This window comes from Macrobrachium nipponense, chromosome 32 (assembly GCF_015104395.2).
Source record: "Macrobrachium nipponense isolate FS-2020 chromosome 32, ASM1510439v2, whole genome shotgun sequence".
Lineage (NCBI taxonomy): Eukaryota > Metazoa > Arthropoda > Malacostraca > Decapoda > Palaemonidae > Macrobrachium > Macrobrachium nipponense.
This window is the reverse complement of record NC_061094.1, coordinates 5,742,751-5,764,146: the sequence shown is the minus strand read 5'-3', so window position 1 is coordinate 5,764,146 and position 21,396 is coordinate 5,742,751.

The window sequence follows — 21,396 nt, the reverse complement described above, 5'->3', positions numbered from 1 at the left end:
AAACTCCATAGAACTATGAGATTCTGCCTTCACCAGATACCGCAGACGAAAAGTGGAATATTATCGTGTAGAATTTCGAAAAGCGAGAGCTCATTTTCGCATGGAAATAAAAAAAGCACGAAAAGAAACTTGGACGATATTCATATCTTCACTAAATTCGAAAACTCCTCTGACTCTAGTTTGGAAGAGAGTTAGAAAAATAGTTAGTTGCAAATGAGTTTGCTAATCATTTTGCTAATGTTGCGAAGAAAAATGATGATAGACCCTATTCAGCTCAAAGACGGATAATGGAACAGGTCGAAATTGATTTTAATACCTTAAGACATGAGCAATACAATGCTCCTTTTACTATTAGAGAATTTGAATCAGCCTTGAATAAATGAAATGAATCAGCTCCTGGACTGGACGATATAACATATTCAATGATTAAGCATACCCCTGAAAATACCAGACTTTTCATATTAAGCCTAATTAACAGAATTTACCGAGAACATATCTTCCCCAAGCTTTGGGAAAAGTTAATTAAAATTACTGCCATTTGTGAAACCTGGAAAAGATCCATTCAAGACAGAAAATTATCGTCCTATCGCATTAACATCTTGTTTGTGTAAGATCATGGAAAAAATGGTGAACACACGATTGATGTGGTACATGGAAAGAGGTAAATATCTGTCGCCTGCTCAGTGTGGTTTTCGGAGTATGCACTCCACAACTGATGCATTGGTACGAATGGAATCTTCAATATGTGAAGCTTTTGCCAACAAGCAACATCACATCACTGTTTTCTTTGACCTAGAGAAGGCTTATGAGACAAAATGGAGATATGGCATTTTGAGGGTCCTTTATGAATGTAACCTGAGAGGCAATTTGCCCCTCTTTATTAAGGCTTTTTTAAAAAATAGGATATTTCAGGTTCAGGTTGGAGCAACAATGTCAGATGTGTTCAATCAGGAAGAAGGAGTACCAGAAGGAAGTGTTTTAAGTGTAACCTTGTTCGCCTTGGTAATCAATGGGGTTTCTAAGATAATTCCCCCATATATAACATATACCCTTTTTGTTGATGACCTATCGATTTCTTTTGCAGCATCAAGGATGGCAGTGGCTGAATGCCGCCTTCAGCTCTGCATTGATAATATAGTAAAGTGGGCTGAGGTTAATGGTTTTAGATTTTCTGCCACTAAAACTGTAACTATGCACTTTTGTTATATAAGGGGAATCCACCCTGATCTAGATCTATTCATTCATAGGCAGAGAATTCCATGTGTTGGTGAAACAAGGTTTCTTGGCTTGATTTTTGATAGCAAGCTGACTTGGATTCCACATCTGAAATATATTAAGGCAAAATGCTTGAAAGCAATGAATTTGCTGAAAGTCGTTTCTCACACTTCGTGGGGTGCAGACCGAACTCAGATGTTGAGATTATATAAAGCCTTGGTCTTTTCAAAATTAAGTTATGGATGTGAAGTGTACACTTCTGCGAAGCCAAATAGCCTTAAAATGCTCAACTCAATTCATCACGGAGGAATACGGTTGTGCACAGGAGCATTTAAATCATCTCCCACCGAGAGCATGCTAGTAGATGCTGATGAGGTGCCACTGGATCTTCACTACAAGCGTCTGCTGGTTCGGAGCTGGTATAGATTCCAGAGGCTACCTAAGTCTTTAACCAGCATTTGTATGAGAAATGAAAGGCAGTGGCAGAGTTATGAAAATCAACCCAAGCAACCTCATCCATTCGCTTTTAGAGTCAATACCATTGTTCGTGAATTAAATATGCCAAGAATAGAGATTTTACCAGCAAAATATTCAGTTAGTCCCCCCTGGAACTTTCCAGAGGTAAAATTTTGTAGATATTTTAATTTTACCAAGACAGAATTGTCCAGTGAGGCAATATTTTTAGAACATTCCGTGCAACATGATGACTCCACTGCAGTTTTTACGGATGGCTCAAAGTCAGATGCTGGCGTCGGCTTTGGTGTAGCCTTCCCTGATGTAGAGAGAAGCGGCAGGTTACCATCTGTTGCATCGATTTTTAAAGCAGAATTATATGGAATTTTAAAGGCTTTAAAGGAAGTTTTAATTCAGAATGAAAATAATTTTATATATTGTGACTCAAGAAGTGTTCTTCAGTCACTGGAATCTTTTAACCCTTTAAACCCTCTGATTTTAGATATTGGGAATGGAAATGCTGCCTTTACTAAAAAGAAGAGAAAGAAAGAAATAAAGTCTGTTGGGTGCCTTCTCATGTTGGGGTGGCTGGGAATGAGAAAGCTGACCAACTTGCAAAGTCTGCGGTCAGCTCCCCAGAACCCACAAGATGCCTACTACCATATCGGGATTTGTATCCTCTAGTAGGTCAGAGAGTTAAAAAATGTTGGCAGTCCCAGTGGGAGGATATTTTAACTAATCAAAAAATGTGGAGTATCACGTCATCAGTGTCTCCTTGGTCATATCCGAATGTGCCAAGTAGAAAAAGAAACGATGTTGTGCAGATTGAGGATTGGACATACAAAACTCACCCATGGGTTCTTGATGTCTCGTGAAAATCCTCCGTTTTGCGAGAACTCTACTGTGCCCTTGACTGTGAGACATTTGCTGGTTGAATGTCCCAGATTCTTCAATTTGAGACATAGGTTCTTGTCTTGGGGTCGTGACAGAATAGGTAATTTTATTCTAGCTACAATTCTTGGAAAGGATTGCAATATAGAGCAGTTATATATCTATATGAGGGAGGCTGGCCTCCTCGACCAAATTTAAATTATACATAGATTGTCTATGTAAGAACTTATAAATATGAAGAAAATTTTTATAATATATTTATTGATATTTTTAAATGAAATTTATTTAAAATTTAATTTTTTCTATTTAATTTATTTCGGTTTCAATTACCCAGATGTTGGGACGCCAGATATAATACACAAGCAATCAATCAATCAATTCTTCCAGCGATCCGAGTGTCCAAAGCAAGTCCAGCAGCGGGTGTCAGCTTTTGGAAATAAATCAGTGAGAGAAATTTTGTCAGTATATTCTACATTTCCAGTCATGCCAATTTTTACGTTTACGAAGAGATGGAATGTAGCTGGAGACATATAAATATAAGTAATTGATTCAAATTACGAAAATCTTCACGTCATTTAATGAATTTAACTAAAATGTATGTACTTATGGATACGTGAATAAATGCTTTCTATTCTCTCCAAGCACCCCTACTTCCCTATTCAAAAGCACCACTATTCTCTATAGACAACCACTCCTACTCCCTATTTACAAGCACCACTATTCTCTATTTACAAGCACCACTACTCCATATTTAGCAACCCTATTCCATACTTAGGAGCGGCCCCTACTCCTTATTTACAAGCACCCCCTATTCCATATCTACAAGCTAACCCCCGTTGCAGCCATAAGTGAAACAGTAAGATAGCCTTCATTAACGTATCACGAAATTTTGTTGCAACACATTCAGAGAAGCCTTTCTTCAGTCACAGCCAGGGATCAGCAGATTCCTTGAGGCAGATTTTGAATGGATCCTTCCCTTCCCTCTCATTTCACTCGTCGTACGTTTCTCTCGCTCATTTTCCTCTTCTCCTCCGATCAAGATCCCCTAAAAAAAACTCCTCGAGATGGAAAGGAACAGGAAGACGAAACTGAGGAAATTGGTCTGCGATATCCAACCTATATTCCTATAAGAGAAAAGTTCGAAAGTTCTTAGCGTGCTCGGAGACAATTCGACCGCTTTTCCCACTCCACATCAGTGTCTGTTTTCTGTCTTTCGTAAATGTAATTGAAGTCATTTGCGAGTTTCTATCCCCCACGAGTGCTGTGGGCGGTATGGTCGATCATTGCAAAGGAGCTATGCCTCCAAGATTTAGGATGCAACTGCCAAATATTACTGATCTACTTGAATAAAACAAAAATTATATAATAACTAACCCTGGATGGTTTCGACTATTTGACCCTGGTTTGGACTGTTCCCATTGTTAAGGTGTTTTGTTTTAAGCTTTTTAGCCCCAGTTTGCTGCAACTTACTAAATATCAAATTTTGTCATTTCCCTTTACTAAATAAGGTCATTACAGCAAACTTTTTCAAAGAAATATGCCTCCTAAATAAGCTATATGTATATTTCGATCCTCAGATGACCGGGTGTTCAAGACAGCTGATCTCAATTTACCGGGTGTCAAAATACCGGGAAGAATATTGAATGATTTCTTTTTATATTTATACATTTGTCCATCTCGGATTTCATATATTATTTTCATATTTCTCTTTCCTTTATGTCCCTCCATCATATATACATATATATATTATATATATATATATATATATATATATATATATATTATATATATATATATATATATATATATATATATATATAGATATTTTTTTTTTTATATATATATATATATGTACAAGAAGGCTTTGATATTAATATCCTTTGGCTCAAAACTTCAAAACAATAATCGAACACCTTGGACCGACGTTCTGTTTCATTTTCTCCACCCATAACCTTCGTTGTTCGCTTTCAGTGTAGATTTTAAAAGCAAACTGATGCCTTCGTTTATAAAGTGCTCTGCAATAAATGTTGTGACATTTAAATCGTGGAAGCTGGCACATCCTTTCACGAGATTAATCAGCTTCTGCGTGATGGACCAACCATTTTGAATGTGGGCGTTGTTCCATGAGAGAGAGAGAGAGAGAGAGAGAGAGAAGAGAGAGAGAGCAGTTGTGTGTATAGGTTTGTGAGTGAAATATAGAGGACTTCCATATATATATATTTCATGTTCGTGGAAAAGAAAAGAATTTAGAGAGAGAGAGAGAAGTTGTGTGTAAAGGTTTGTGAGTGAAATATCAGAAAACTTCCACATATACATTTCAGGTTTCGTGGAAAAGAAAAGAACTTTTACAGAGAGAGAGAGAGAGAGAGAGAGAGAGAGAGGGGGGGGGGTGGGGGGGTGGGGGGGGGGGGGCGCGGAAGTTTTCTGAGTGGGAATGGAATGCGCAAAATCGGAAAGAAATTGTCCCCAATGTGCAGTCTCATGGACTTAGAAATGTGGATTAGGTAGATATATCTATCTACCTAATCTATCTATCTGTGTCTGCTTCTGCCAGAGATTTACCTCCTTTTAGAAAAAGTGGTTCTCGGTGGTAGGTTTCTGTCTCCTAATATGATTAGCAGTTATGCCTTGACCATCGACGGGAGCTTGAATTCCAAGTCAGTGTACCCCCCTCCCCCCTCCCTGTGGGATTGTTCCATATGAAAAGGGTTCATCTAATGAATAGAAGTAATGAGACAGACAGAGAATGAAATTGTAGCTAATATGAAGGATACATTTTTCCAACCTGGAACAAAATGACGAGATTACGATCTCGTCAAATTGAATTTCTGTTAACGCAGTACCTACAAATGAAAAAAAAAAAAAAAAAACTTGCATTAATAAACAAATAATAGAATCACCTTTCTTAGAAATATTTGTTTAATAATGGAATTTAAATAACTGAAGATCCTTATATCTAGCGACCCTTAAAGTTCTACTGGCTTTTTTACCTATGCCATCGAAGACTGTTGCTTATGTTTTTCATCTTACAAATTTCTCGTAACGCCTTGGTGGCATGATCGTTATGGTCTTGGCTTGCCACCTAGGTGACCGGGAGTTCGATTCTCGGGCATTCCACTTAGGGATCAGAGATGTGTATTTCTGGTGATAGAAGTTTACTCTCGACATGGTTCGGAAGTCACGTATAAAGCCGTTGCTCCCTTTGCTGAATAACCATACTGGTTCCATGCAACATAAAAATACCATACAAACGAACAAACAAACAAATTTATCGTACCACATCACTCAACGCAGGAGGCTTTTTACCTTAAATCGTATTTCCATATTATCTTTCTTCCAACTGATTCATAGTGCAACTGCTATGAGGTTTTCCTCCTGTTACACCTTCCAACCCTTTCTACTGTCAATTTCCGTTTTAGTGCTGAATAACCTCATAGGTCCCAGCGTTTGGCCTCTGGCCTAAATTTCATATTCTGCTCTTTATCAGAAGTCAACGACGGAGCTGCCAAGATATTGATGCTTCCAGGAAAGGTGGTATATAAAGATTTGTTGGTTTTACCGCGCCCCAATCTCTGTCGGATTACGACTTCAGCCGGAATAGATAGTGGCGTCTTGCGAGTGGATTAAATGGGTTGAATACAACATCCGAACGGAATCAGATGCGGGTGGGGAGAAGGAAGGTATGGAAATGACAGAAGGTGAAGTTAGCCTGACTGACTTAATCTTTCGGTGTATTGCTTTAAAATCCCACATAGAGAAAAGGAGCTACATAATCTGCATTCTATCTGCGTCCCGTTTCACTCAACCTCCAATAGTTTAGTAACGAAACTTTTCATACCAGATCCGTATACATGCTTTTTTCACTTCACTCACAGGATTGAGCGCTGCTGTAGAGCAAGAGTCCGTGCCAAGCGCCTCAGTGGTGCGGTCGGTATGGTGTTGGCGTACCACCTCGGTGGGAGCGAGTTCGATTCTCGGGCATTCCACTGAGGGGTCAAAGATGTGTATTTCTGGCGATAGAAGTTCAGTCTCGACGTGGTTCGGAAGTCACGTATAAAGCCGTTGGTCCCGTTGCTGAATAACCACTGGTTCCATGCAACGTAAAAACACCCTACAAACAAGCAAGAGCCCGTGCCAGCACAAGGCTGGATTATTCTGGCTAGACACAAATAGAACTCGCACCTGCGCGATCACCGTAGGGGGCTAGTGCCGTCAGTGTACCTTAAGCAGTGCGCTGTAGGTTTTATTTTAGGTTCTTTGGAGCGTCCCTTCGGTCTCTTGCTGCGACCCCTTTCATTCCTTTTACTGTACCTCCGTTCATAGTCGCTTCCTTCCATATTTTCCCCCTTCTCCTTAAAATCTATTTGTACTACAACTGGTTTGAGGTTTTCCTCCTGTTACGCCTTTCAAACCTTTCTCATCTCAATTTCTGTTTCGGCGCTGAATAACCTCATAGGCCACAGCGTTTAGCCTTTAAACAAAATTCTATGTGCCATTCCATTCCAAGACAGCATGATAAGAAGTAGTATATATATCTTGCCGTTGTGGACTTGAACGGCTGACTTCTAGAAAGTTATTGAAGTTTGTAAAGTAGACTGAAGACGACGACGCATTGTCGTATTTTAAGACCAAGGGTGAGATGATTGTCTGAGACTGGTTCTCTCAGTAGTTCATTATGTTATCACAGGCAATCTGCTCATGCTTGGATTCATCATTTCTCTTTCGAGTCGAGAGGTGGCGGTGAAGTTACAGTTTCGAGCCTCTCTCTCTCTCTCTCTCTCTCTCTCTCTCTCTCTCTCTCTCTCTCTCTCTCTGCAAATATGATGAAATATGATGAGACTTAGACGAATCTCTCTCTCTCTCTTTCTGCAAATATGATGAAATAAGATTAGACTTAGCCGAATCTCTCTCTCTCTCTCTCTCTCTCTCTCTCTCTCTCTCTGCAAATATGATGAGACTTAAACGAATCTCTCTCTCTCTCTTTCTGCAAATATGATGAAATAAGATTAGACTTAGCCGAATGTCTCTCTCTCTCTCTCTCTCTCTCTCTCTCTCTCTCTCTCTCTCTCTCTCTCTCTCAATTCTATGGCAAAATGCAGAGCAAAAATAGGGAATGTTGTTACGGCACTTCAAAACAAGAAAAGCTGAACGCATGATTATGCTTTATAAAACGTATGTTCGTAGTTCACTTGAATATTGCAACATTACCAAAAGGATATTGCACAATTAGAGAATGTGCAAAGGTCCTTTACAGCTAGAATAGAAGAAGTTAAGGATCTTGACTACTGGGAAAGACTACATTTTTTAAAATTATATAGTCTAGAAAGGAGAAGAGAACGTTACATGATATTACAGGCATGGAAGCCCAAAACTATACCAGGAAAAATAAGGAAAGCACACAGGACATTAATCCACTACGCACCAGCATCAACAATGCAGCGTCTATTCAATGCGTTGCCATCTCATCTGAGGAATATATCAGGAGTGAGCATAAATGTGTTTAAGAATAAGCTCGACAAATATCTAAGCTGCATCCCAGACCATCCAAGATTGGAAGATGCAAAATTTACCGGAAAGTGCATTAGCGATTCTCTGGAAGACATTAGAGGTGACTCACACTGAGGGACTTGGGGCAAACCGAACAAGATGTAAGGTCTGTAAGGTAAGGTAAGGGCTCTCTCTCTCTCCCTCTTTCTGCAAATATGATGAGACTTAGACGAATCTCTCTCTCTCTCTCTCTCTCTCTCTCTCTCTCTCTCTCTCTCTCTCTCTCTCTCAGTGCATTAAAGCTGAAAAGAAGGCACAGAAACTAGTGGGATACATAAAGAGGCAGTTCAAATACAGAAACAAGGAAACTGTGCTGCAGCTCTACACATCAGTAGTTAGACCCCATCTTTAATATGTAATACTACAGTTTTGGTCACCAATACGAAGAAAAGACATAAATAGATTAGAAGGAGTACAAGCAAGAGCCACAAAGTTAATTCCATCCATTAGGTAAATAGGTTACCGACGACGACTAGAGAGCCTGAACATGTGTGGCTTAGAAACACTACGATTGCGAAGACAACTAATAGAAACATTTGAAATACTGAAAGGCATAACAAAAGTAGACAGTAACCTATTTGCATTAAACGAAAACCAGACAAGAAATAATGGATGGAATCTAGAACTGAAGAGATACAACACATTCCATTGTGGGAACTTCTTTACATACAAAATATGTGAGACGTGGAATAAACTGCCACCTGAAGTTGTAAACAGCAACAGTGTGGAAGAATTTAAAAGAAAACTAGACAAAATCGGATAAGTGAGCACACAATGTCTCCTCGGATAGACTAACAAGTCTTTGAGACATCCTAATTCTTGTAACTCCTTGTAACTCTCTCTCTCTCTCTCTCTCTCTCTCTCTCTCTCTCCTGCAAAGATGAAAAGACTTAAGACTAATCTCTCTCCCTTCCTGCAAATATGATGTATGATGTAGTAGTATTAGATTTAGAATAATCTCCTCTCTCTCTCTCTCTCTCTCTCTCTCTCTCTTCACGGGGATTTCGGTCCAAGTGGGCGTGGCCATCAAAAAAATAGAAAGTGCACAAAAACTCCTGTTATATTTTAAGGTGAAAGAGCAACTCACGAATCACTCCGTAGCGAAGCAAAAGTTCTGTGCATCGTAGTGCCGTTTGCACGGAAGAGACTTATTGCCAGCCGTTTTGTAAAAGAGAAGCTTTTTAAAAGATTCGAGAATTTATCTTCCCATTTCTGTCGGGTGGAAGGGCGCACGGGTTACGTGTTGCATCCAACGAGTAACGTTTTCGCTTGCTGATACGTGTCGGATTAAAGGCACGCACAGCAAAGGGGACAGGCATAGGTGGATAAAGGGATATGGAGAGAGATATCCATATGATGTAGTTAGTTGTTCGCTTATTTAAAAGAACATTGAAGAGTTATTATTACGAGCTAGGCGAAGTCTTACTGGAGACGGGCTCATTTCTGGTGGCCTGGCACAGCCTGGCATGGCCCGGCACAGCCCGACACGGCCCGGTACGGCCCAGCCCTAACGCTGTTCAAATGCTAATTTTGGTCTCATTCTGCCCAGCTTTTAACATTGGACCCTACCCGGAGTTATGCATTGGTGTTCACTGAGGTATTACTGCCAAGCATAATGCAATGGATACCTTTCTATGTGAAGATGACACAAAATCTCACAGTATTCCCACTCATTTTGACCAAATTTTTAATATCCCAATATTAACCTCAGTTTCAGGAGGTCGATAAAGAAAGGAGACCAAGTCATGGATGCCTCACGTCTTACACATTTTAATAATCAGTGACGACGTGAAGGCTTCTAGTTCATTAATTTCCTTTATCACCTTACTGTATCTTATATATATTGGGTGGTATATTTGGCTGAGAAGTTTTTCTAGAAAATCTTTAAAAAAATTGCGTTTTTGTGACCTGAGACCTGAGACGTAACCTTGTCCACTTGAGAGTGGCATTCTGACCATCTTAGATATGCCAGTCAATAAGTCTTCCGATCATCGCTGGCAATTATGAATGATCATTGGTTCTTTTACCATAAAGATCTTTTTCTGCTCAAAAACTAAAACCAATAAACAAAATTCTGTTGAAGTGAGATTATACAGCTGAAGGATTCAGTAAATGAATACTTCAGCTGAAAATAGATATCTTCTTCATGGATAATACTATATATATATATATATAATGATATATATATATATATATATAATATATAATATAATTATATATATAATATATATATATATATATATATATATATATATATATATATATATAGATCTTTTTCTGCTCAAAAACTAAACCAATAAACAAAATCTGTTGAAGTTGAGATTATACCAGCTGAAGGATTCAATAAATGAATACTTCAGCTGAAATAGATATATCCTTCTTCATGGATAATACTATATATATATATATATATATATATATATATATATATATATATATATATATATATATATATATATATATATATATATATATATATATATATATATATATAAAGATATATGCACGAAGGAAAAATAAACGAATGAGGATCTGCAAGATCTTTCGACGTTAAAACGTCCTTTACTGCTCAGTAAAGGACGTTTAACGTCGAAAGATCTTGCAGATCCTCATTCGTGTTATTTCCTGGCATATATCTTATTTATGGATTTATCACGTTCCCTAACTTTCGTGATTCAGTTACATATATATATATATATATATATATATATATATATAGATATATATAGTATTATCATGAAGAAGGATATATCTATTTCAGCTGAAGTATTCATTTACTGAATCCTTCAGCTGGTATAATCTCAACTGAACCGAATTTTGTTTATTGCTTTTTTGGCAGAAAAAGATCTTATGGTGGGAAAAGAACCAATGATCATTCATAATGCCGGCGATGATCGGAGAATGATTGACTGGTATCTAACATGGTCAGAATGCCACTCTCATATATATATATATATATATATATACATATATATATATATATATATATATATATATATAATATATATATATATCTAATAAAAGGAGCCCATAAAAACACCAAAATATAGAGAGAAAAGTACTATATTTCAGAGACTGCTGTCTCTCTCTTCAGGTATATGAATGAGAATGGTTTACAGAAAAGTTGGTATTTATACCAAGAGATCCATCCACTGGTAAGCCAATTTATGTCACCCCCGCTGATAATCTTCCTTTAATCTTCTTAACCGTGGTTGGATGAAAACTTCGTCGATCACATCTGAAATCCACGCTCCTTTGAGATGTTCATTACCTGCCTCTTCTCTTAAGGCCGATTCATCATTTGACTCTTGTACCGGCAGTTGCTGCTATAAATTATACGTGACAAATTCCAGTTTATTCTATGGTTATGTTCATTTATATGGTTGAAAATAGCTGAGTTCTGTTGTCCATACCTAACTTACCGTTTGTGTTGTATTAATCTCTTGGGAAGTGATTTTCCTGTAAATCCGATGTAAGATTGGTCACAGTCTTGGCATGGGATCTGATAAACCCCGATGTCCTTGGGCGGTGTCTTTTGTTGGACGTTAATCAGGGATTTGGCTAAGGTGTTTGGGTAAGTAAATGCAAAAGGGTTAGATTTACCAAGGTTCTGAGTCACCTTTTTAATCGTGTCCAGGTGGGGAATTTTTATTTTGTTGTTGGGTGTATCTCTGGTCTTGTCTTTAGGGGGTCGGTAGAAAATTACGTTTGCTTTGTGAATTGCTTTCTCGTGCTTTTGTTTATGTCCCAGCGTCAGTATAATGCCGGAGAGGGTAGAGTGACTGGTTGGGTGTATATGTATTGTTTTTTTTTTTTTTTTTTTTTGTCATCCGTTTTTTGTGGTTATTATTCAATTCATAAAAGTGTCTTGAGAAGGTGTTAATGTGTCTTTTCTCAAAGTCTTTCAAGGGTGAGGTAGGTAGACTCACAAGCATATTTTCCAAAGAAATGACTTGCGATTAATATTTCGAGGGCCGTTACCTGAGTATCACTATTATTATTATCAATATTACTAGCAAATATATGTATACAGAAATTATATATGATGAATTCGTAAAGTAACTAAGTCTACGGGCACAACCAACACCGTGGCAGGGAATCCCTATAACCCCAACCCATTTCGGAGGGGGCAGGAGGTAGGATGAAGCCCCTTTATAAACCATCTTATGGGTCCCCACTATAACCCTGCCAAGTTTCATGCCCATCGGACCAGCCGTTTGGCTGTGCTTGAATGACAGACGGACGGACAGACATATGGAACAAGCCCACCACAGGGGCCACTGACTTGAAATTCAACCTTCCAAAGAATATTAAGGTGTTCATTCGAAAGAAGTGTCAGAGGGTAATGGAAAATACAGAAAGTGGAAATCCGTCATTATAAATAAATAAACAAATAAATAAGTAAGTTGAATCTTATTAGGGTGAAAATGCATTTCATCGTCGCATGAACCTCTGGAGTTCACTGACAGTAATGACTGACGATTGGGTTGGGTGACCTCGTGTTAGTGGCTGCGTTTAATCCCGATGAATTTTTAGGTAGAATAAGAATCTTCTCGTTGATGGATAGACACTTGCAGAAAGTTTCCCTTTTCGAAGACCTCCATCTCTCTTATGTCAGTGATTTCCATATGCGTTTACCTGTGTATTTTCTTGATTATCCCCTGTAGTGTACGACACCTTTTCGTAAGTGTAGTGCTTCTCTCTCTCTCTCTCTCTCTCTCTCTCTCTCTCTCTCTCTCTCTCTCTCTCATTACATACTTTCCCCGTCTTGTGTTTTGGGAAATTACATCTTCCGTAAGCGTCTTCCTACAGATTACAGCTGTGAAAAATTATTCTCTCTCTCTCTCTCTCTCTCTCTCTCTCTCTCTCTCTCTCTCTCATTACTTTCCCCCGTCTTATGTTTTGGGAAACTACATCTTCTTCCGTAGGCGGTTTCCTACAAATTACAGCTGTGCAAATTCGTTGCAAAGAGTAATTCCCGCATTGCAAACTTCTTCCTATATCCTCGAAAATACAGGCGGCCGCTTATCACAACTTTACCTCCCGCCCACTAATCTTCGTGGAGCTCGTTCATCGGTGCAAATTGTGGCTACGCTCCCAAAGCATTCGCCAGAATGAAATTATGGTCAATTTTACACAATTTCCCAACACCGGCTGTGGTGGTGGTGATGGACTCTCTCTCTCTCTCTCTCTCTCTCTCTCTCTCTCTCTCAGCTCATCTGAAGAACATATCAATAGTGAGCGTAGATGAGGCTGCATCCCAGAACATCCAAGATTGGAAGATGCAAAATATACCGGAAGATGCATTAGCAATTCTCTGGTAGACATTAGAGGTGCCTCACACTGAGGGACCTGGGGAAATCCGAACAAGCTGTAAGGTCTCTCTCTCTCTCTCTCTCTCTCTCTCTCTCTGTGAAATGTTCAAATCTACTCATTCCTAGACTAAGATTTCCTGAAGCAGCCTCTGTTTTAATCTCTCTCTCTCTCTCTCTCTCTCTCTCTCTCTCTCTCTCCTCTCTCTCTCTCTCTCAAATATGCATTCTAGACTGCAAGTTTTTCCAGAATCAATTTCTGTGCTAATCAAGGAGTCCCTTTATTATTTTTTTTTTTTGGGGGGGGCTTAATCTAAAAGTGCCGAGATGTTTGACATTAATTACCCACAAGAGTATTTTCACTCATTCGCTTTTCCGTTTGAGCAACATACGTGAATAATTTCATCTCTAATGGAGTACAACCTACTGGTCACATTTCACTAGATACAAATGGAACAGCAATAGCCACAGTGGCCTCTCAACCTCTCGAATTCTTCGTCCTTTCTGGATACACTTGTCACTACAAAGGCTTAGATCCAATTGCAAGAATATGATGTAGTTAAAGATTTCGTAGCAGGATTCGAACTCGCGTCCAAAGGATCAGAGTAAGGTTACTATCGATATCACATTCTTACTTCCTTTCTTCATCCATTTTAATAATTCATTTTGCACTGAATATCAAACTTGACGTCATTGACTCGTGGAATAATGAAAGGTTTCTCCTTAGTAGTAGTAGTGCCGGAGTGCCATCAGTGCACCTCATGCCGTGCACTGTAGGCATTACTTAAGGTTCTTTGCAGCATCGTTCCTTCGTCCCCTAGCTGCAACCCCTTTCATTCTTTTTACTGTACCTCCGTTCATATTCTCTTTCCTACATTTTACTCACTAGTACAACCCTCTCCTAACGATGATCTCAGTGCAACTGCTTTAAGGTTTTCCTCCTGTTACACCTTTCAAACCTCTTTTTACTGTCATTCCTGTTTCAGCGCTGAATGACCTCATAGCCCACCAGCGCTTGGCCTTTTGCCTAAAACCTATCTTCTGTTCTGTTCCATATAAAAGGTAAAAATAGATTTTCATATCAGAAATTTCTTCATAAACAGCAAAGTAAAGAAAGTAGGATGAAAGGGAATCCTACCTAAGAGGTAGGATTTCCTCAGGATGCGTCAAGTCCTTTGAAAGGTTGAGAAGTCAGCTGATGGAAAAGCTAGTCTCAGAGTCTGTCAGGTCCTTTATCTTATGATTTTTGTAATGTTTGTTTTTCTTGTCCTTTTTATCCATTCGTTTTGGTCGTTCGTTTTCTCCTTCTTTCCTTCCTTGACTGCCTCTTATTTCATACCAGCTTTGTTCAAGTGATTATCTACTTATGTAAGTACTTATTCTGTTTTTCATGTTAGTGGACATGAATGGTTACCTAGACTTCATAACAATGCCTATATTGTTCATTTACTTTTCCACTGAATTTTAGCAGGTGTGCTTCTCGCATTTTAGTTGGAGTAATTCCCAATTTTTTCTTGGAGTACTTCCCACATTTTATTTGGAGTACTTCCCAAGTTTATGTTGGAGTACCTCCCACATTTTATTTTGAGCTCTTCCAAAGATTTGTTGGAGTACTCCCACATTTTATTTTGAGTACTTCCGACATTTTAGTTGGAGTAATTCCCAATTTTTTCCTGAAGTAATTCACATATTTTAGTTGGCGTAATTCCCAAGTTTTTCTTGGAGTACTTCCCACATTTTATTTAGAGCACTTCCAAAATTTCATTTGGAGTACTTCCCAGAATAATGTACAAAGAAAGTTATTGAAATTTACTTGGTTGATTTACATGTATTTTTCAGTAATTTATTTTGGTGGTTTACAGTTATTTAAAAAAAATTATTCACTTCGTGGATTTATAGGTATTTTTCAAGATTTCATTTTGGGAATAGAATTGTATTTCTAACAGGAATAAACGGAACTTATTTTTTTCTTTTAGTTATTTTCTCTATTACAATTCAGACATAACATTCTATACTGACTGGCAACTCTGCTAGAAAGTAAACAATTAAGCAGAGGAGCTAAACAATTAGCCATCTCCTTCTTTGCTTTTAGAAATGCGCTCTTATTGTAGGCGCTGTATATGAAAAATAAACAAAGGGCTATAGACTGAATATATATATATATATATATATATATATATATATATATATATATATATATATATATATATACATATATATATATGTGTGTGTGTGTGTGTTTAAAACAAAGACAAATACGTCTATTATAAACACGTGCAAATAAAGAAAACACGTCACTATGGGGCAAAGACAAGAAAAATTGTTGACCTCTTGAACCAATCCCATAACCCTGAAATATTTAAACAAAAACCCTCTCCCTTTGATAAACAATAGTTTAACACTCACCACTCCACAATGGGAAAAAAAAGAACTCAAAATTCTCGTAAAACGCGGCAGTGATATATGCATTAAACACAACACCCGGACGGGTATCTCGGAACACTCTCGTCATTACACAAGCAAAAGTCACACTGGGTGCGCTCACTGCTTCTAGGCTGACTCCCTGGGAAAAATGCTGAGTCCAACAAAATCCTTCCCTCCCTTTAGCACAGTTAACAGACAGATATTTTCTCATTTTTTCTCACTAAGTAACTGAAAAGTAACAGTTTAACGATTTTCCACAATCCCACCAAGGCTTTGTTGTTCGAAAACTATCGCTAAGCCATAACCCCTTTTATTTTCTAACTGGCCACCCATCTCTACATTGGCGTTCCTAGGCATAGAAAAGAAAAAAGACTTTTATATCCCCTCTCAACCGTCTGCCACCACTGTAACATGGGGGGATTTTCCCCTAGTTATTCATAAGGTAAGTGTGGACACGAAACGGAAGGCAGACCCCCCACACATCCCATTACTTATAACCTCTCTCTCTCTCTCTCTCTCTCTCTCTCTCTCTCTCTCTCTCTCTCTCTAGCACCGACAATCTCTCTCTCTCTCTCCAAGGAATCTCTCCATTTCTAACAGGTAATGAAAATGAGAGAGTTGCATCATAACATTAACGTTTATTAACAAGAATAAATAAATCAATTAACCAAGTAATCCAGTCTTACAGACTAACTCAAAAAACAGTACAATGTCTAGTCACCAAAGAAAGTCCACACCCCTCCGGGAACTCTTTGTCCCCCCGCATTTCAGATCCGTCTGTTTCAAAGATACAGAACACATCCCGGTAAGTGCACACACAAGTTTAAAGACAAAGTTAATAAAATGGAACATCTTACAAGATATCAAACAAGCCATCCCTTTGGCTAAAGCACTTTGACACTTACCCATTGCAGCCGGAATATCTCACTCACTGATAAATAAAAATACTTTGGCATCTGCCATCGTGGCTTTGCCTTCCTCCCACGAATCTCTGTGCAAGTCTTCCCATAGACTTGGCTAGTGATACATTATGAATAGAAGAGGTGCACACGCACATACGAATGCACACTTCGACAACGCCTCATATTACTGGCTACAACCAGTTTCCCAAAGGCACTTTGAGAAGAGTTCATAAACTGTCGTGCATTGACTCGTTGAACTAAGCACTTTTATCTCACGCCATCCCCAGAATCTCATTCATCAGCGACTCTCAGGTCGTCACTCCTGCACTGTTCTCCACATTCCATAGGTCACAGAGAACGCATGGACTATATATTATTAATCAAAAATCCCTAGGCCTTACAGATATATATATATATATATATATATATATATATATATATATATATATATTGGCTTATGATAATTTCTTTAAACATCTGAGATTATTCCCATGGTACTCATCCCAGCGTAACCATATTGCAACGAATGCTCATGGCAAACCCTTTTCGAGTATATGTGTGTGTGTTTGTGTGAATACTTCTATTTGAATCCTCGTTATCCCTTATTCCAATTCACAACCCCATATATCCTTTTCAATAGAATAAATCACACGGTTTTATTTCAGCTGAATAATGAAGGGTTTTGTCAGTTTTTCATAGCTGTTTTTAAAGCTGTTATCGATATGGCAGACATCGTACTCATTTATTGCCTGTTCCAACGTTATTTTAAATGAGGATGTCTCGCAACTGGAGCTTCGTTCAGTAGTTCAAGCGACGATGCGACGCATTGCTACCACAAAACAGTTTTCCTTTTATTGTTGCTTTTCAATCATTTGTTTACATTATTGTCAATTTACCTATACATTTGCTCATTTATGTTTATTTATCTACTGACTGATCTCATCTTTCTATGTTTCCCTTCAGCATCTGTTACTTCTTTCAAATGAACATCAAATGCTTTGGAAGATAGAATTTGAATAATAATAATAATAATATGCTGCTGGAAGTAAACCTTCTTTTAAACATGTTTTATTAAAAGTGATTGCTGCCCCAGCTGCATTAATTTTATAAAGGCTGACAAATTTCTTCATTATGCCAATGAAATACATCCTAACATTAATTTCACAATTGAATATGAAAAGGAAAATAAACTGCCATTTTTGGATGTAACCGTTTTTAGATATGATGATCATTTTAACACCACGGTTTTTAGAAAGGAAACGTTTACCAGTCTGGGATCGAATTTCTATAGCAACTGTTTTTATAATTTTAAACTAAACTCCATGTCTACCCTCTTTCACAGGGCTTTTAACATAACGTCTAACTGGAATCATTTTCACAATGAAATAACCCATCTCCACCAATTTTCACTGACAATTGCTTTCCATCGAAACTTTTTTTTATAAACACCTGTGCAAATTCTTGAACAATATCTTCCATCCTAAAATTAAAATACCAACAGTGCCAAAATTACGATTGTTTGCAAGTGTCCCATTTATTCATAACAAAAATTTCTACCATGAATTGAAACTGTTAATAGAAAGTTTTTTTTCCTGCAATTGAATTAAAACTAATACCATGCAACCCAATGAATATCAGATCTTTGTTTAAACACAAGGAGAATCTCAATCCACTGATGACCTCAGGAGTCTTATATCTATTTAATTGCCCTAAATGTAATCTAGGGAAGTACGTCGGCTCCACACGGAGGTTACTCAAAGTGAGATTAGTTATAAAACAGGTGTCAAATTAACTAATCGTGAGTTTTCATGTATACGCGAGCATACAAAGAAATGCAAACATGACATGAATTACAAAGATTTTAAAATTATAGGCCAATCCCCTAACGAACAGCTATTTTAGAATCACTTTTCATTAAACAACTCGTTCCGCAGTTAAACACCCAGTCTTCCTCAACACCTCTGTATCTCTCGTGAGTTCAAGTCGAACCTGACCCGGCCCGAATTGTCACTCGGTCTGTGCTTTCAGCACCTTATGGTATTGACTCCTCCCTACTATTGTACTTGCATTTTATATTTGTTAACTTTTTAAGCTTTTAATATGTATTCCGAGTTTGTGATTTTAACTTTTGTTTTATCTTTTTTTAGCTTGATAATGGGAGTTTTATGTCTTGAAACGTCGCGACAATAAAAGTACATATAATGGGAATAAAGGATTGTCCTTCACCTTGTATCGACTGATGTCTACTGGTTGATAGAAACGCCTTCAATTTTCACTATATATGTATATATACGTATATATACACACACACACACACACACACACATATATATATATATATATATATAATATATATAATATATATATATATATATTTATTGTCAGGTTAATTTGTGAACAATCGTATTCCACTTGTTCCTTAGTGTTGCTTACCTGTTAACCATTAACTTGTTCTTCTTTCTCTTTGGGGTAAAGTGAGTTGACGTCTGCCAGACGATGTCTGATTTTAGTCAGTCCGTATCCCAACTTTGAGGGGTCAGTATGGAGCAGCTGAAGGTATTGCTTACCTATTGGTTTCGACAAGAAGTTGGGGATCTCCTTGTCTGTTGGTGTAGCTTCATCTCCGTTGGCAGCATGTGGCTGTCATGACGACAAAGTTCGTCTGTTGGCTGCATTGGACGTTCGACTCATATGTTGGAGTGGCTTAGTTCCTGATGGCAGCGTGTGGGTGTCTCTACGACAAAGTTCGTCTGTTGGCTGCATTGGAAGTTCGACTCATCTGTTGGAGTGACTTCGTTCCTGATGGCAGCTCGTGGGTGTGTCTACAACAGAGTTCATCTGTTGGCTATGTTGGAAGTTCGACTAGTCTGTTGGAGTAGCTTGGTTTCAGATGGCAGCATATGGCTGTCTCGACGACAAGTTCATCTGTGTGAAGTTTTGTGAGCTCACCTCTGTGTAACCTTATTGTGGTTCTGGTATATATTTCTTGTTATTAAGACGTAGAGTATTTTTGTGACAAAAGTTCTAGTTATATTGAAGTGTGTAATTCAGAGTATCATTTTGTTGTATAATCACTAATAAGTATTTCTAATGTTTACTACACTGCTCAAGTTTTTGTTCAGTCATTTGTGTGTATTTGTGAAGTTTAATTGACTGACTTTATCATGTGATTATCTGATCCTTTATTGTAATGATTCCCCTCAGTTTTGTGAGATTTATTTACTGTGCTGCTCATGTATTAATGATTCGTTCACTTAGTTATAATGTCAGTTTGTTTGAAGTTTATGTAATGACTTCTTTTATTTTCATTTTAAAGTGATTAATAATTAGTTTAGTTACGGACTCATTTGTAGATAATGTATACTACTATAAATAATAAATTAGTTTAAGGTACCTTTTTGTTTGTTTGTCGAGTTCCTTCCTCCATTGTGTTGGTCTCATTCACTGCCAGTTTATCCAGTCCCATTTGCTTTAAAACTTAAAGAACCTGATGAACCATTGGCGGTTCATAACAATATATATATATATATATTATTAAATAATATATATATATATATATATGAATGTGTATATACATATACATGAGTGTGGATGTGTTTTTTTTTGTTTGTGTGAAAAATGTGTTTATAAATATATTTGCTTGTATACCCAAACTTATAATTGAGATCAAATGTGGCACTTGATTATTTTCACCTAAGGTTTACGCACTGCAATTATTAATGTACAGTAATAAAGCAGATGGTTGGGTATATATATATATATATATATATATATATATATATATAATATATATATATATATATATGCAGAAATATTTGCGCAAAACTAGAGAGGAAATGCATAAAACTTCAGACGTCAGAAGAAGCAATTCCTCTTTCCCAGTTGACGAAACAAGCAAACCGAACTGTGACTCACCCACTGATACCACGAGAAGCTTAATGGATGCATAGCTCTCTATTCCTCGTCAGAGTAAACTCGGAGAGACAAAAACACAGAAAAAAGGAAGTTCCATTCCTCTCACAAGAGACAACGAGGCAGAAGCGACTCTGGAATAGAAAAGGGGAGGCGTCTCTTTCCAGTTCATTCACTAAAGGAACTGGGGAGAGGCGACATAGGAAGGAAAACCGCACGAAAAAAAAAAACAAAAACAAAAGAACGGGAGAGGGTGCCCGCGGCTGACGCACAAAGGTAGTTAAGAGAGGGGTGCCGTTGCAAAGGCTTCGCCCGTCGATTACTACTGCTACAACTACTACTACGTAGGAGTAGAACGCAAAAGAGGAGCAGAATGTCTCCCCTAAATTCCAGATTAAGGACCAAGCTTTAGCAACGCCCATCAGGGGTTAAGCTGTCGAAAGGTGCTCTAATTTAGTGACATCCACTGTATGTATACGCGAATAATTATCACATCACCGTATTCATATAAATTATTTGAGCTACAAATGTCCTTTAATATCTAATTCGCTCTACATCGGAATTAATATATTTTCATATAATGTAAACTGAATGGAAATTTTTTAGTTGATAATAATTTCGTCCTCTCGTAAGTTCGAACCACTGCGCAGTGGACAAGGACTGAGGTCAAAGGGTAAGATGGGCACACACACACAAGTACTGAGAGAGAGAGAGAGAGAGAGAGAGAGAGAGAGAGAGAG